This window comes from Equus caballus, chromosome 29 (assembly GCF_041296265.1).
Source record: "Equus caballus isolate H_3958 breed thoroughbred chromosome 29, TB-T2T, whole genome shotgun sequence".
In the NCBI taxonomy this organism is placed as follows: Eukaryota; Metazoa; Chordata; class Mammalia; order Perissodactyla; family Equidae; genus Equus; species Equus caballus.
This window is the reverse complement of record NC_091712.1, coordinates 18,156,422-18,171,064: the sequence shown is the minus strand read 5'-3', so window position 1 is coordinate 18,171,064 and position 14,643 is coordinate 18,156,422. Positions and strand designations below refer to the sequence as shown.

Sequence of the window (14,643 nt, the reverse complement as noted above, 5' to 3'; positions counted from 1 at the left end):
CCCACAAATTGTGAAGTGCAATAAAATGGTCGTTTCAAGATTATAAGTTTTTAGGTAATTGTTACAGAATTAGATAACCATAACAGAATTTGGTACATAGAAATGAAGTTTTGTAATAAAAATCTTAAAGCATGTGGCATTGGCTTTGGGGCCAGCTGGTAAGCAGAAGCTGCGAGGGCCTCAAGACTATTAACAAAAGTTTGAAGGACATTAGTGAAAATGGTAACAGATGGAGAAACGACCACCTCTCTTACACAGTGGTGGAAAGTTTGCAACATGTGCCTTGCATAACACAGAAAAGAGAAAATATGCCCAGTAAAAAGCAGATTGAACTAAGAAGATTTCTAGGTAGAAGGCTGGGTTAGTCTCTTTCAGCCATATATAATAAGGTATGCACAGAGAAAGATGAGCTAACAAAAGAACTGTTTCATTTTCAAGCAGAATTTAGAGGAAATATAAAGAATATAAAGGATCCAGGACTTGCTATTTTCAAAAATAAAACAGTTTCTTATCCCATTCTCTCCAGACAGAAAAGTAAGAAATAGCTTCACAATAAATATCAAGTCTAGGGCTGTACAAGCAAAGCATGGTTTCAGGCTAAAAATCTCTGGAGTGTGGCTGTAAAACACTGTGTTGAGACTGAAAAGTGATTTAAAGTTGTATGAGTTCAGTTCTAAGAATCTTAAGATTGTGCCTCTTAGACGCTCTCTTCTATATAAAAGCCCTCAAGGAATCTTGAGGGTGTGTCTTTTGGACTCTTTCAAGCAGAGAAACCTCTAATAATCTTATGGATATTGTCTTATAATACCTTGACTCTGAGTTTAAAGTAGAAAAAAGCCTATCTCAGAAACAAACGTGGGGGTAATTTCTCTCTCATGGAGTGGATTATAATTTGATACACAGGAATCTCACAGTTTTTAAGGAATTCTGTCAGATTTGACTGAAAGCAGCAAAGCACAAAATGAAAATAGGCTTTTGGACTCAAACTTTTACAAGCAGGCAGCAACACTGGAAAGGATACCCAGGTGTAAACATGAACTGTTTCTTACAGAAAAGGAAAAATGACTCAGAATTGATAGGGTGAAGCTAGCAGCCATGAATAATCACCTACAGGGAGTAGAAATAGCCCTAATAAAAGAACTGAGAACATCAGAATTTCAAAATTACTATGGGCCAATGAAAGCTAGTGCCTCCTGTTTCCTCTCTTTTGAACGGAAGTATTTACTGCAGTTATTCTCTGCCTGCCTCTCCATTATATGTTGAGCAGATAACCTTCCTCTTCAGGGGATCTGCACCTGAGGAGCTTCCTGCACATCTGAACCTGATTTAAATGACAAGATCCTGGACCTTAAGATTGAGGCTAAAGCCACAGTGGGATGAGAATTTGGGGATTCTTGGAAGGGGGTGAGTGTATTTTGAATATAAGAGGAATGTAATCATTTGTGGCCAGAGAGCAGATTGTGGTAGATCAAAGATGGTCACAAATTCTCTGACATCTCTTCCATTGAAAGTGAGAGGGCTCTGGGACTGCTTTGACCAACAAAATATAGTAGAAGTGATGCAGCGCCAGCTTCCAGTTTTAGCCATTAAGACACTGGCACTCTCCACTTCTTATCCCTTGCAAATTCTCTCTAGGAGTCGCAAGCCACAATATTAGAAGTCTGACTACCCTGAGACTACCATGCTACAAAGGTCACATAAACTCGTCTTCCACCTCTGCCCAGGCACCACATACACGTGTAAAAGATATCTTGTATCCTCCAGAGCAATCCATCCACCAGCTGAATATCATCCAATTATCTCAGTCAATGGAATATGGAAGAGAAAAATCACTCAGCTGAGACCTGCTTTAATTCTCAGCTCAGGGAATCATGAGCAATATAAAACAGCTGTTGTTTTAAAGCACTAAGTGTTGGGGCAGTTTATCATGAAATAACAGATCATTGCAACAGTGAGTTTTGTAAATTTATCTTTATTTAAGTTTTGCAGGGGCTGCAATGTCCTGCCACCACCTTCTACAACCCAATTGGAAGCAGAAGCCTAAACCTAGATATTATTCAGAAGTAATGTGCAAAGTTATTATAAAGTAAAATTATTTCTTGGAGATAAAAAAGCCAACTTTCTCTGAGATATCATAAAACAAATAATTTTCTAAGCATCATAAATTTCAACTAAGTTATTGCAATTAAAACCAACCATTTTATTCTTACTAAACAAACTACTGTACATACATAAAGCCAAAAAATTCACACTCAGGTTGTCCTTTAGTTCATCTAACAAATGGTTATTTAGATATTTTCTTATGATTGAAGCAAGACTAGGATTACAAATATAAAATTAAGACTATTTGTAGTTGTCTAAAGCAGTGATTTTAAAACATAACATAAAGAAATAACTCACTGTTGAGATAAATTATGAAGTATAGAATAAGTAATAGCTGTTACTAAAATGATAATGTACACATCTATATACATATATGAACGTATGTGTGTGTGTGTGCACACTCATCTGTTTTTAAATGGAGGAGTGCCCTGTGCCAGTATGTTTACTGCAGTATTATAACAGCTAAAACCTGGAAACAATTTAATTATATATTAATTGGAACATAGCTAAGAAGGAGACAGAGAAAAGAAAGGAGATTTTTATTCTATATACTTTATACCTGACATATGAATTGAATTTTAGAAAATGTACAAGCATGTATCACCTGTGAAAATTTACCATGAAAAACACACCATTCGAAGCTAATGTCTATCGCCATGTTTCACTGTCTTTAGAGCCTGAATGATCCTTCAGTCTAAGCACTAGAGAACAGCCAAAAGAATTATTTCTCAGGGAGACTCATAACCCACCAACATATTTCTTTGGACTATTTCTATTCATAGGTGGTAGATAGTCTATTTGAATACTTTTCCTCCCCAGGCTTCCCAACTTTCATAAGAGGATGCCAATCCTACTCCTAACCTTGCTGGCTATTAGAGCAAAAGGCTCCATATCTAACCTATAATTGAGAATAACTACAATCCAGGTACTTGCCAAGGAGTAAGGTGCTAAACTTACTGTTACTCGGTTTTTACCAAAACAGGACTGCTTCATGGCTATTTAGTCCATCCCTTCATTACTCTAAAACTGCTTGTCTAGATTAAGACATACCAGGAAGGAGCAGCATTCTTGACTTTGTCCTTTTACTGCTCTCTGCCCTATCCACCCAGCAGAACTGTGTTTAGTAAAGTGCTTTTGATGTTAAGCCACTAGACTGTGTGGAAGGGAGCTTTAAGAAAGAGGTCTGGAGAAGAGGCTTCAGTTATTTACCACAAGGATGCTGTTGAGGACAGAGTTGAGTACATCGCACTATGACCAAAATGATACACTGTTCTTTGAATTTTAATTTTTAGGCTTCTTCTAAAATGCTGATAAATTTTGATCTTGTGAACACCAGAAAACATATCTTGTCTTATGAGAGGTCTTCCTAGAGAGCTTAGAGCAAAATTTGTGATCCACCTCAAGCAAATACAGGAGCGCTTATGGGATGCATTGTGTGTTCTATCCTTAGTCCATCTGACTCATTTTTATCAGTCCTTTTTTTTTTTTTTTACAGTATTAAGGTACAATTTACATACCATAAAATTTACCTGTCGTAAGTGTACAGTTCAATGGTGTTTTAGTCACTTTACAGAGGTGTGCAATCATCACAATCCAATTTTAGAACACTTCCATCACCCCCCAAAATTTCCTTGAGTCCATATGCAGTCAATCCCCTCCCCCACCCCCAAACGTCCTCTGATTTGCTCTATCTAGACAGTCTACAAGTGGAATCATACAATTTTTAGTCTTTTGAATTTGGCTTCTTTCATTTAGCATAACATTTTTGAGGTTCATCCACGTTGTAGCATGTATCAGTGTTTTCCTTTTTCCAATCCTCAATAGTATTCTAATGTATGGACATACCACATGTTATTTATTCATTTACTAGTTGGTGGACATTTGGACAGTTTCTCATTTTTGTCTATTATGAATAATGCTACTATAAACGATCACATACAAGTCTTTGTGTGGATATCTGTTTTCATTTCTCTTGGGTAGATTCTGAGAAGCAGAGTTGCTGGGTTATATGGTGTGATGGTTAATTTTATGTGTCAATTTGGTTAGGCAAAGTAGCCAGATATTTGGTCAAACATTATTCTGGGAGAGTGTTTTCAGGTGAGATTCACATTTAAATTGGTGGACTCTGAGTAAAGCAGATTGCCCTCCACAATGTGGGTGGGCCTCATCCAATTAGCTGAAGGTCTGAACAGAACAAAAGCTGACCTCTCTGAGCAAGAGGGAATTGCCCAGAAGACTGCCTTCAGACTTCATTGGAAACATCCGTTCTTCCTAATCTTCCAGCAGACTGTCTTTGGACTCGAACTGCAACTCTTTCCTGAGTCCCCAGGCTGCCGGCCTTCCCTACCAGATTTTAGACTTGCCAAGCCTCCACAATCACATGAAGAAACTCCTTAAAATAAATCTCTTCCTATATATAGACACATCCTCTTGCTTCTGTTTCTCTGGAGAACTTAACACATATGGTAAGTTAGTTTAACTTTTAAACAAATGGCCAAACTGTTTTCCAAGGTGGGTGTAGCTTTTTACATTCCCACCAAGAATGCATGAGTTTGTGCTTCTCCACATCCTAGATACTAGATAGTGTCTGTCATTTTGACTCACAGCCATCTTAATGGGTATGGACTAGTATCTCACTGTGTTTTTAATGTGTATTTTCCTAAAAACTAATGATGCTGAGCACATTTTCATGTGCTTATTAATCATTCGTATGTCTTGATGAAATGTCTATTCAGTTCTTTTGCTGTTTTTTTAATGGGGTTGTTTGTCTTATTGAACTGCTGGAGTTCTTTGTAAGCTCTGGATACAGTCCTTTATCAGACATGATTTGCAAATATCTTCTCTGTGTCTTGTCTTTTCAGTTTCTTAACAGTGTCTTTTGAAGTACAAAAGTTTTAATGTTAATGAAGTCACATTTATCAATTTTTTCTCTTACGTGCCATGTTTTTGGTGTTATTTCTAACAACTCTCTGCCTAATCTGAGGTCACCAAGTTTCTTCTGTGCTTTCTTTTAGACATTTTATAGTTTTAGCTATTACACTTAGGTCTATAATTAATTTTTGTGTATGGTTGTTTTTTGTGAGGAAGTTCATGTTTTTGCATATGAATACTCAATTCTCCCAGAACTATTTGTTTAAAAGGTAATCCTTTGTCCATTGAATAGTCTTAGCAGCTTTGTGAAAAATCAATGGACCAGTAAGGGTTTATTTCTGGACCCTCAACTCCATTCTGCTGACCTGTATGCTTATCCTTATACCACTGCCATACTGTCTTTGTTACTGTCACTTCATAGTGAGTTTTGAAATTGGGAAGTAACAAAGTCCTCTCCAACTTTGTTATTTTATTCATTTATTTTAAATTTTACTTTATATTGTGAGTACTAATGAATATCATGTTAAATTCTTTCTGAGAGGATAGTTACAAATAAACACAGAAATAAAACTATATTTTAAAGATATTTTCAAAAGAATGTATTCCTCTTTAAATGTGAAAGTGACAATCATTACTGTATTCCCTTAGGAGTAATTGTGAAGTTACATCTCCCTCCTCCCCACAGCCATGTCAACAAACATTTACTGAATGCCTGCTAGATACGAGGCACCGTGCAAACTTAGGTGCTGAAGATACAGAGACCCTCACTTAGCACATAAACAGAGAACGATGGTATTGTGTATTAATAGCCACAAAGAAATATGTACAAGATACAGTGGTAGCAAGGGAAAGGGATATTACTTTTATCTGGTCAGATTTACCTTACTTCATAAAATAAGCTTGTTTCTGAAAAAATGGTTGAAAATTTTTGGTTTCTTTTTTTTAAACAAACTGAGTTTTAAAACACCAGAGAAGCTAGTACTTACAAAAGCTTGGAGTTAGCAATCCTTTTATAAAGTAGAGGCTCTCTCAACTACTTAGGTCTTCTACTTGGTTCTTTCTTTTTAAGGTTACAGAAGGAATTTACACTAATGGAAAAATTCAAACAAAACAGAAGTATTTATAGTAAAAAGTGAAAGTCTCATTTTACTTCCAACTCACCCTACTCTTCCCCCCAGAGGTAAGTTCTGTTATGCTTGGTCACTTCTCGATGGCTCAGAGCTATAGAAGATGCAGAGAGTATGAACTCTTGAAATCCTGAGACAAATCTCACACCTTGTTTTAGATAGGAGCTTCAGCCTCTTTCCCACCAAACATGGCATCAGAATAACCAGCAAGACTTGAAAATTATTCTTTTTCTTTCCATATCCCATCCTATACCTAGAAAAGGTGGGGCTTAAGAGAAAAGTAAACGTAAGCAATAGACCTAAATAACGTGTGTGTGTGTGTATAAACTTTCCAGTGACGATTCCTGAAACTTGTTCTACAGGAGATTTAACTAAGTGTTGTTAAAAACGAATGGAAGAAAAGAAGGAAGCTGGAGGGAAGGAAGGAAGACAGGCAGGCAGGGGCATTTCCAAAGTCAAATACACTTAGGAATTACTGGGTTAAGTAAAATAGCAATATCACTGAGAGGTTCTGACCTTTCATAAAATTAGCTGACCACCGAACTCTTTAATCCTGGGTCACCAGGTAATATTTTGAGACTCTAGATCTTCACAAAAAATACAGTCTGGAAAACAAGCACTGGTTATAGCCCCCTTCATTATCACACTGACAGCAATTCATACAACTGAACAAATGGGGATATTCAGAAATATGCACAGGGCCACATAAATTTGTTTGACCAAAACACCAAAAAGACGAAGTCAGCAGACTGTCTTAAGGTTCCATCTTTACTATGTTGGAAAAACAGGTTTCATTTCTTTGCTACATTATTTTTCCTTTGGCTCTTTATACAATAAAAGAATAAAACGAGAGACAGAAGTTTGGCTCTGAAATTAAATGCACTAAAGTGTTTACTTTTAATAATAAGTAAATAAAATCAAAAGGTCTCAATACAAATTCTATCCATTTTTTAATTTGCTTTACAAAACCATATAATTGGATTAAAGTAGTTTGGGATATTAGTATAGTAATTGCTTTATTGAGAAGAACCTTTAAGAGGTTAATGAAAAATTGTTGTGAGATTATTTTTATCCATAGTGACAACAGCTCCCTATATTCGTGCAAGAAAACAGTAAATTTGGATCTATCTCCTTATATGTTAGACTTCAAATCAGGATATACTCAGTAGAGAGCACTGTTAAAACTTGCCACTGAGACTGGACGAGGCCTTGTTTACCCAAGTATAATCATGAATGATAACTTTTCAATAAATCTTATTCCTGCCTTCCCGAATTTTAATTGGGTGAGAAATTTGGGAGGACTTCCTATTGAAGTGGATCCTTATGATAACTGAAAGAGCTGCTGTATGTCCTTGGTAGAAGCTGTTCTGAAATTCCACTTCAGTAAAAAGTGAGGAATAAATAATTCACCCATGGAGAAAAGTCTCTACCAGATACTTCAACTTTCTGTTGTTGTTGCTTCTTCTCTGCTGTTGGGAAAAGGAAGTGTGATAACTATCGCCCATATTTATAAACGTCAAACTGCCTCACTCTATATCCAAACCCCAATCAATTCCTTGTTTAATGCCCGACTCTGGCTTCCTCTCTCAAATCTCTCACCACTCTCTAACTCAAGTCAAAATGATTTCTCCCTCCACTAAGCTACTTGATTCTTGTTCAGGCCTCTCACGTAGGATATAACCATATTTCATGTACCTTAAGTTGTTGTTTAACTTGACTACTGTACTTGTCCTGTTCATTGAGAAATCTAAGGGACTTTAGGTGGCAGGACCAAGGCTGTACACAGATTTGGAGAACCCTCAATACCAGGCACCATGCTGTTTATATTAGCATTCTATAGGCATTTGTGGACTTACTGACCTTACTATTCAGTGCTTTACGATGATCCTAGGAATAGTTAATCCTCGGAAGAAAATAAAAGCGTTTTTCCACTATGACAATAATAAAAACTTATTGGTTTTAAGAAATGTTAATAGACTATTTATAATTTAAGTAATTTATGACTAAATGTCATTTTTTTTCTCTGACAGAGCAGTGTCATGGTTAGGCCAGCCAGGTGTAGCTCACTTAAGGACTCAGGCATAGAATGCTGTGAGGGAAGTAACTGTTTAATAATAAAGGACTTTGAACAGGATCCATCATGAGAGACTAGTAGGGTGACAGCAACATTATTACACATATATGGAACAATTAAGAACCTACAAAAGTAATTTCACAGTATAATTCATTCACTCAACAAACTGTTACTGAAAGCCTACTGTGTGACAGGCTCTGTTTTAGGCAATGGAGAACTAAAGGAGAGTGAGAAATATCAACCAGTCATGTTGGCTCTCTAAAGCAGAATCAAACAGAATCAGTCTAAAAATTCATCTACCCATCTCCGTATAAAACCATATCACACATGGTTAAGGTCCATAAAAAAATACTTTATCTCACTGCTTTGAACAATGCAAATAGTTTACTTTGGCCTAAACACCAGCAAACTTAAATTATCCTGTAAATTCCTGCAAAGAGACATTGTTTCGTTTCTGTCCATCCTGTTGTTCCCAAGTTGTTGGATGGGGACATAGAGATGTGCTACAAGCAATATGAGTAGACTTACCAGAGCTGTGTCCAAACAGAAGCTTGGTACCTGCAGTGAGGGCAGTGCTGGCACAGGTACTTCCTGTCCCTATCAATTCATCGGCAGCTGCTGACACATTCTTATGCTTCATAGGAGCATAACATTTTCTTCTAAAACTTAAGGGGGAAAGGCAAAAATAGAAAACCTTTGCCAACCACAAAAATGTATATTTAAAATATTGTGGAATAGAAATGAGCTGCTAGATACTTTTGAAACCAGAGGAAAAGTAGAAAATAACAAGTATCTCTGTATGCCCAACTACAGTCTTCTGAATTGACGTGAAGTAGAAATGCTGCTGCTTCAGCTAAGCCGGTTTACATCTGAGGCAACTTAAAACGATCTACCAATTGTGTAAGCTGAAAGTGAGATGGCGGGGTCAAAATTTATCCTTTTAGAATCAGAACCCGTTTTTCAACTGTGTTTTTAGAAGGAAGAATGCAATCTTTGCTAGAATGGGCTTTCATTCAACTAGAAATTCACTAAATCCAGAATCAGTAGATTCTAAAATCTATACAATTAACTTGACAACAAACTTGGATGATAAATTTGAACTTTAATATGTTACTGCTCTGTTCTTGTTTTAAATCAAAACGATTTCTTCTGGGACTGCACAGGAATGAGCCTTTAGCCTACCTCATGGGGAAGGAACAATTTCTAGTCTTGAAAACAGGAGGTTCGCCTCCGTGATCACCTGGGACAAACTTGGCCAGTGCAAGCAGGCTAGAAGGTTACAGGGGCCTGGGGATGTTTAACATCAAGAAAGGAATTACAGCTCAGCCAGATCAGAGGGAATTACACAGGAAATGCGAACAGTAACCCTTTCACATCTCCGTACCCGCTCCCACCTCCCATGATAAATGAAGTCCTGCTGGCGTCCAGCTATGCGAATATATAAGCCAACAGCAGAGGGAACTGGGAAAAAGGGAAAAAGCCATTTTATCCACACACACAGCACAACATAAATTCATAATGACATGATAAGATCATGTTGCTCCAGAAAACAGCCTTTAGCCTTTCTAATTGCCACGTGTGCACTGCAGCACTGCCTTATCCAACAGAGCCCTAAGTAAAAACGCCAAAGAAAGTTGAAGCATCAGGCGGGCGGGGGCGGGGGTGGGGGTAGAATAGTTGGCAGACTTGTCCTGAGCAGGGAAACGTGGCTCCTCTGAAGCTGACCAAACAAACAGGTCTCCACCCTGGCTTATGTTTAAACATCTTGTTCCTAGTCAGTCTGTAGGGAAAACATTCTTTCCACAATAAATAATATGCAATTGAATCAGAAATTCTTACTCCATTCCTTTATCTATTTTATGTAAAAGTTTCTTCAGCACTGTAAGGCAGGAAGTTAGAGAATTCAACTGCTTGCGAAATTTCTTTTAAAGAGCAGCTTAGGTATAGTCAAGGAAAGTTAAACTATTTCTCATAGCTAATTTGGAAAAGGAAATGTGACTGTACAGATCTCAGACTTCTTTAGAGACCCTTGGTTAGATCTCAAGAAAACCAACTACTCTTACATATCTGCCTCTCAGAGGAGGGGAAATACTCCGTTTCTATAAGCAGGTGAGTTTGAGAGAGATTAATTAAAAAACAAAAACCAAAAAAAAACCCCAGAGTCCTCAGATAGTGAGGACATAGGTGGAGCAGCAAAATAAAATGAAGAAAAAGGTGGTATTTCCAATGGGCTAAGTTTAAAATATTGTCTGGAGTTTCATTGGTCATTCTGACACAAGATTTAACTTTTTCCTTTGGTATAACTTCAGAATAGAGATGGTTTGCCACAAAGAGCAGGTCGAGAAATAAATGAAAGTGGGGGCCGGCCCAGTGGTACAGCAGTTAAGTTCGCAGGTTCGGCTTCAGCGGCTCAGGGTTCGCCAGTTCCAATCCCTGGTGCGGACCCATGCACCGCTTGTCAAGCCACACTGTGGCAGGCGTCCACATGTAAAGTAGAGGAAGATGGGCAAGGATGTTAGCTCAGGGTCCATCTTCCTCAGCAGAAAAGGGGAGGATTGGTGGCCGATGTTAGCTCAGGGCTAATCTTCCTCAACAAAAAAAAAGAAAGAAATGAAAGTCAATATAGAGATAACAAAGCAAACCACCAACAAAAGCCAAAGGGTCAGCTTTTTAGAGCTATCCAGAATAGGAAACAATAAAACCAAAGGATTTTTTTTCCTAGTGAAGTGCCTCCTCCAAAGCACATACAATCTCCTTCAAGAAATAGCATACGCCAGTAGTGTTTTTGTACAATAAATGGCGCATCACTCAAATGACAAATGAGATTTAAATTGCAGACTTCCTAGTTGTCTTAAAGTTAAACAACTGAGACCTAATTTCTCTAGCACTGACCCACAGATAGGCAGTCCCATCACTCTGCAACACACTAAAGGTGCCTGCTCTTTCCATGGCTTCTGAGTTACTATAACATTTATATTAGGAAAAACCTTAGCAGAATGACAGGGAACAAAATCACAAACTCCAAGTGATAAACCAGACTTCTGATTGGGCTTCCAAGCAGGGATCAGTTCCTCACTATAGTGTGGACCCTGAAGGGCACCAAATGGAAATTCAATGGAGCTCTCTCTTCAGCTGGAAAGGGGAGCTTACTTTTAGTGCTTTCTAACCATTTTTAACACATTTTTTTCTCATATACATAAAAACCTCATACCCTCATTGAATGTTATAGGAGATTTCAAAATAATTTAAGTATTATAAAAAGAAACCAAAGCAAGATAATTTCTGACTTTTTTTTCAAACACTGTCCCACTACAGTAGAATTTATTAAAACATATTCTTAACTGGACAGATATTAATTAAAACTTCTTTACTTTTATCTTGAAGACAAAAAGGTCAAAAATGTCTATGAACACTAATGTACTAATGACAATGAAATGGTATGTATTGGTCCTTCAGCATATCTCCTCTCCTTGAGACTTACCATAGATGATCTTTTAGTTCTGACATTAGCCCCATAGAAATGCTGACTGATACATACAGGCCTTCAATATTTATTAAATGATTCAGCAATAAGGCTTCTTTTTCTATGCTAAAAATAACAGAGCCCTAATGTAGTACCCCCTTTCGAGTAATGAAGGATAGAAGCAAGCAGGTTAAGTCTTCAGTACAGAGGCAACAGTAGAAGAGGCAAACTGGAGAAGGCCTTGACAACAGTTCCGATAATGAAAGCAAGAGGAATATCCCCTAACGGGTGCGTATTTGGACAGTACCCCACAACTTTACGAAGTGGAGGTTATCACTTGATTGAAACAGCATTCAGTGGCTTTTTCAAGGTCACACAGCTAGTCAAGCAGCAGAGTTGAGACTTAAACCCTTCTGACAGCTCTTCCATCCATTAAGAGCCCTTTACTTTGACATGAATTTTGAAAATATCTTCATCCAAACTCCATAATTGGGGTATATATAATAAGCACAACCTTTTTTCTCTCAACCCACCCAATATCACTCCCTTTCTACTAATTCCCATAAAAATTCTCAGAGTTCCCATTGCAGCAGCCTTTGTTTCCTCATACCACTATGACTAAGGGCACAATAAAAACCATCTTTCAAAAACAAACCTCCTTCCACCTAGCTCTTGTATCCTATAACTGTCCCCCCACATAAGGACATCATCACAGGCACAGGCTTTCAAAACTCTTAACTACTGAGGAAATGTCTGGGGTTGTCTGTTCTTCATTTAGAATGAGTCAAATGTGACACATACTACCTCTTCATTCCTAAAAGGTGAGCAGGAGTCACCCTCAGATTCCCAGCCTCTGGCTTAGAAAAGACTCCAGGGACTTGGTAGAGAAAGGCCAACTGCACAAGAATAACAAAACTAACGGAACTAAAAGTTACAGTCTTACTAATTTTTAAAAATGATTCTAGGGGCTGGCCCAGTGGTGCAGTAGTTAAGTTCGCGTGGTCCACTTCAGCAGCCTGGGGTTTGCAGGTTTGGATCCCGGGCACAGACCCACACACTGCTCATCAAGCCATGCTGTAGCGGTGACCCATATATACAACAGAGGAGGATTGGCAACAGATGTAAGCTCAGGGCCAATTTTCCTCACACACACACAAAAAATTCTAAAGGTTTTATTTTTTAAGTCTTATTAAAGAATGATGAACTACTGGTATTAGTAATTTAATATAAATGTGGGGCATAATGAAGGTAGAATTTTATCCATACAAAATCAACTAGTTGTAGTCATATCTTATTAAGCTTATTATGAAGATTATGAGACTCAATTATATAAAAACTGCTATGAAAGTAGCACATGGTAACTACTAAATAAATGTTAGTTGCTATTAGTAACAACATTATTGAACTATTAAAAACAAAACATATATTGGAAGGCCATACTGAAAATGAACCAGGGTCTGGCACAGTGGCATAGCAGTTAAGTTCACACATTCTGCTTCAGCAGCCCGGGGTTTACCGGTTCCAGTCCTGGGTGTGGACCTATGCACTGCTTGTCAAGCCATGCTGTGGCAGGCATCCCACATATAAAGTAGAGGAAGATGGGCATGGATCTTAGCTCAGGGCCGGTCTTCCTCAGCAAAAAGAGGAGGATTGGCGACAGATGTTGGCTGAGGGCTAATCTTCCTCAAAAATAAAGAAACAGCAAACAATACATTCTTATTTTTATTTTTAACATCTACACAAAACATAAATATCTGTTCTATGCACACAAATACATGTATATAAATATTCAGAATAAGATTTGAAAGAATAAATGGCAAAACGATGACCTCTGAAAAGACGGGATGGTGGTGGTCAAGGGAACTTTAATGGGATTTGTAATGCTTTTATTACTGGTTTTTTTTTTCACTTGAGGAAGTTGTCCCTGAGCTAATACCTGTGCCAGTCTTCCTCTATTTTGCATGTAGGATGCCACCACAGCACAGCTTGATGAGTGTTGTACAGGTCCACACCCAGGAACCGACCCTGTGAAGCCCAGGCTGCTGAAGCAGAGCACGCAAACTTAACCACTACACCACTGGGCCAGCCCCTGTAATGCTTTCCTTTTTAAAACAAAAGAAAATATTTATGTATTGCCTTCTGTAAATAATATGAATTTTTTAAAAAGTAAAATAGAAAATATATTTTCTTATTAAGAATATATTATATTTAGATATATTAAGATAAAGTATTATCTTTGTCTCTTCAATTCCATAGTTGATTTCAGCATTACATAAAAAAGTTTTTTATTTGTAGTTAATGTGTTCAAATGAAGTTTAAAATCTCATTTTCATTATTTGGTAATACCATTCAAGCTTTATATTACACACTGCTTTCAATAATCTTCCTAATGATATTCCTAATTGCTACATTAAAAATACCTGCTTGTGAAAAAAGAAAAAAAAAATGCCCTCCTTACAATTTTATTAAGTTTTAAAACTACTCAACATATTTAGTCAAGGTGCAAGGAGGCTTTCAAAGTCCGGGAAGCCATAAATCAAAACAGTTTTACATAAAAAGATAATCTTTTCCTCTTAATTTTTTATGTGTTTACATTTAATAAACCACATGCAGAAAGCAGAGTCCTTGATTCTTTTTAAGGCCAAAGGTTTGCCTATTTAAAAATCATCATAACAATTTCAGATGTCTTGAGGGTTGCCATAATTAAAAACCTCTCCTCCTAGGCTCTTCCTAACTTCTAATTCTTGTCTGTACCATACTGATGCTGGTTTTAAAATTCTAACTTTCCTTCTAGTTCATGACCATAACTTTGACTTTTTCATCCCATTCTTTTTTCCTTCAGATCATCTAGATTTGAGCCTATAAATAGTGGGCAAACCAGGTCATAAAAGCTCTCATTACCTCCCTCAGAGCAGCAAACTAGTGGGGCCTCCTGTGGTTCAGGCATGGAGGCAAGCCACATGCACCACAGGCCCAACCAGCCTGCACCCCTCAAATCTACAAAT

The 14,643-nt window shown here is 37.5% G+C and overlaps 1 protein-coding gene across 19 annotated transcripts in view; it reads right to left on the bottom strand.

The window, feature by feature from the left end:
• ZNF438 (zinc finger protein 438) overlaps positions 1-14,643 on the bottom strand; it is a 186,225-nt gene that overhangs the window by 111,273 nt on the left and 60,309 nt on the right. Inside the window, exons 1-3 of one of the 19 annotated variants that reach the window (XM_070255485.1) lie at positions 8,704-8,840; positions 6,618-6,706; positions 6,136-6,369 (exon numbers count right to left, since the gene is read on the bottom strand). The exons of 17 other annotated variants lie outside the window; for them this stretch is intronic. The gene's annotated coding sequence lies outside the window, so the exon portion shown is untranslated. Of the gene's footprint in view, positions 1-6,135; positions 6,370-6,617; positions 6,707-8,703; positions 10,760-14,643 lie in introns of those variants that run through there. One more of the 19 variants, XM_070255484.1, reaches the window with a different exon arrangement.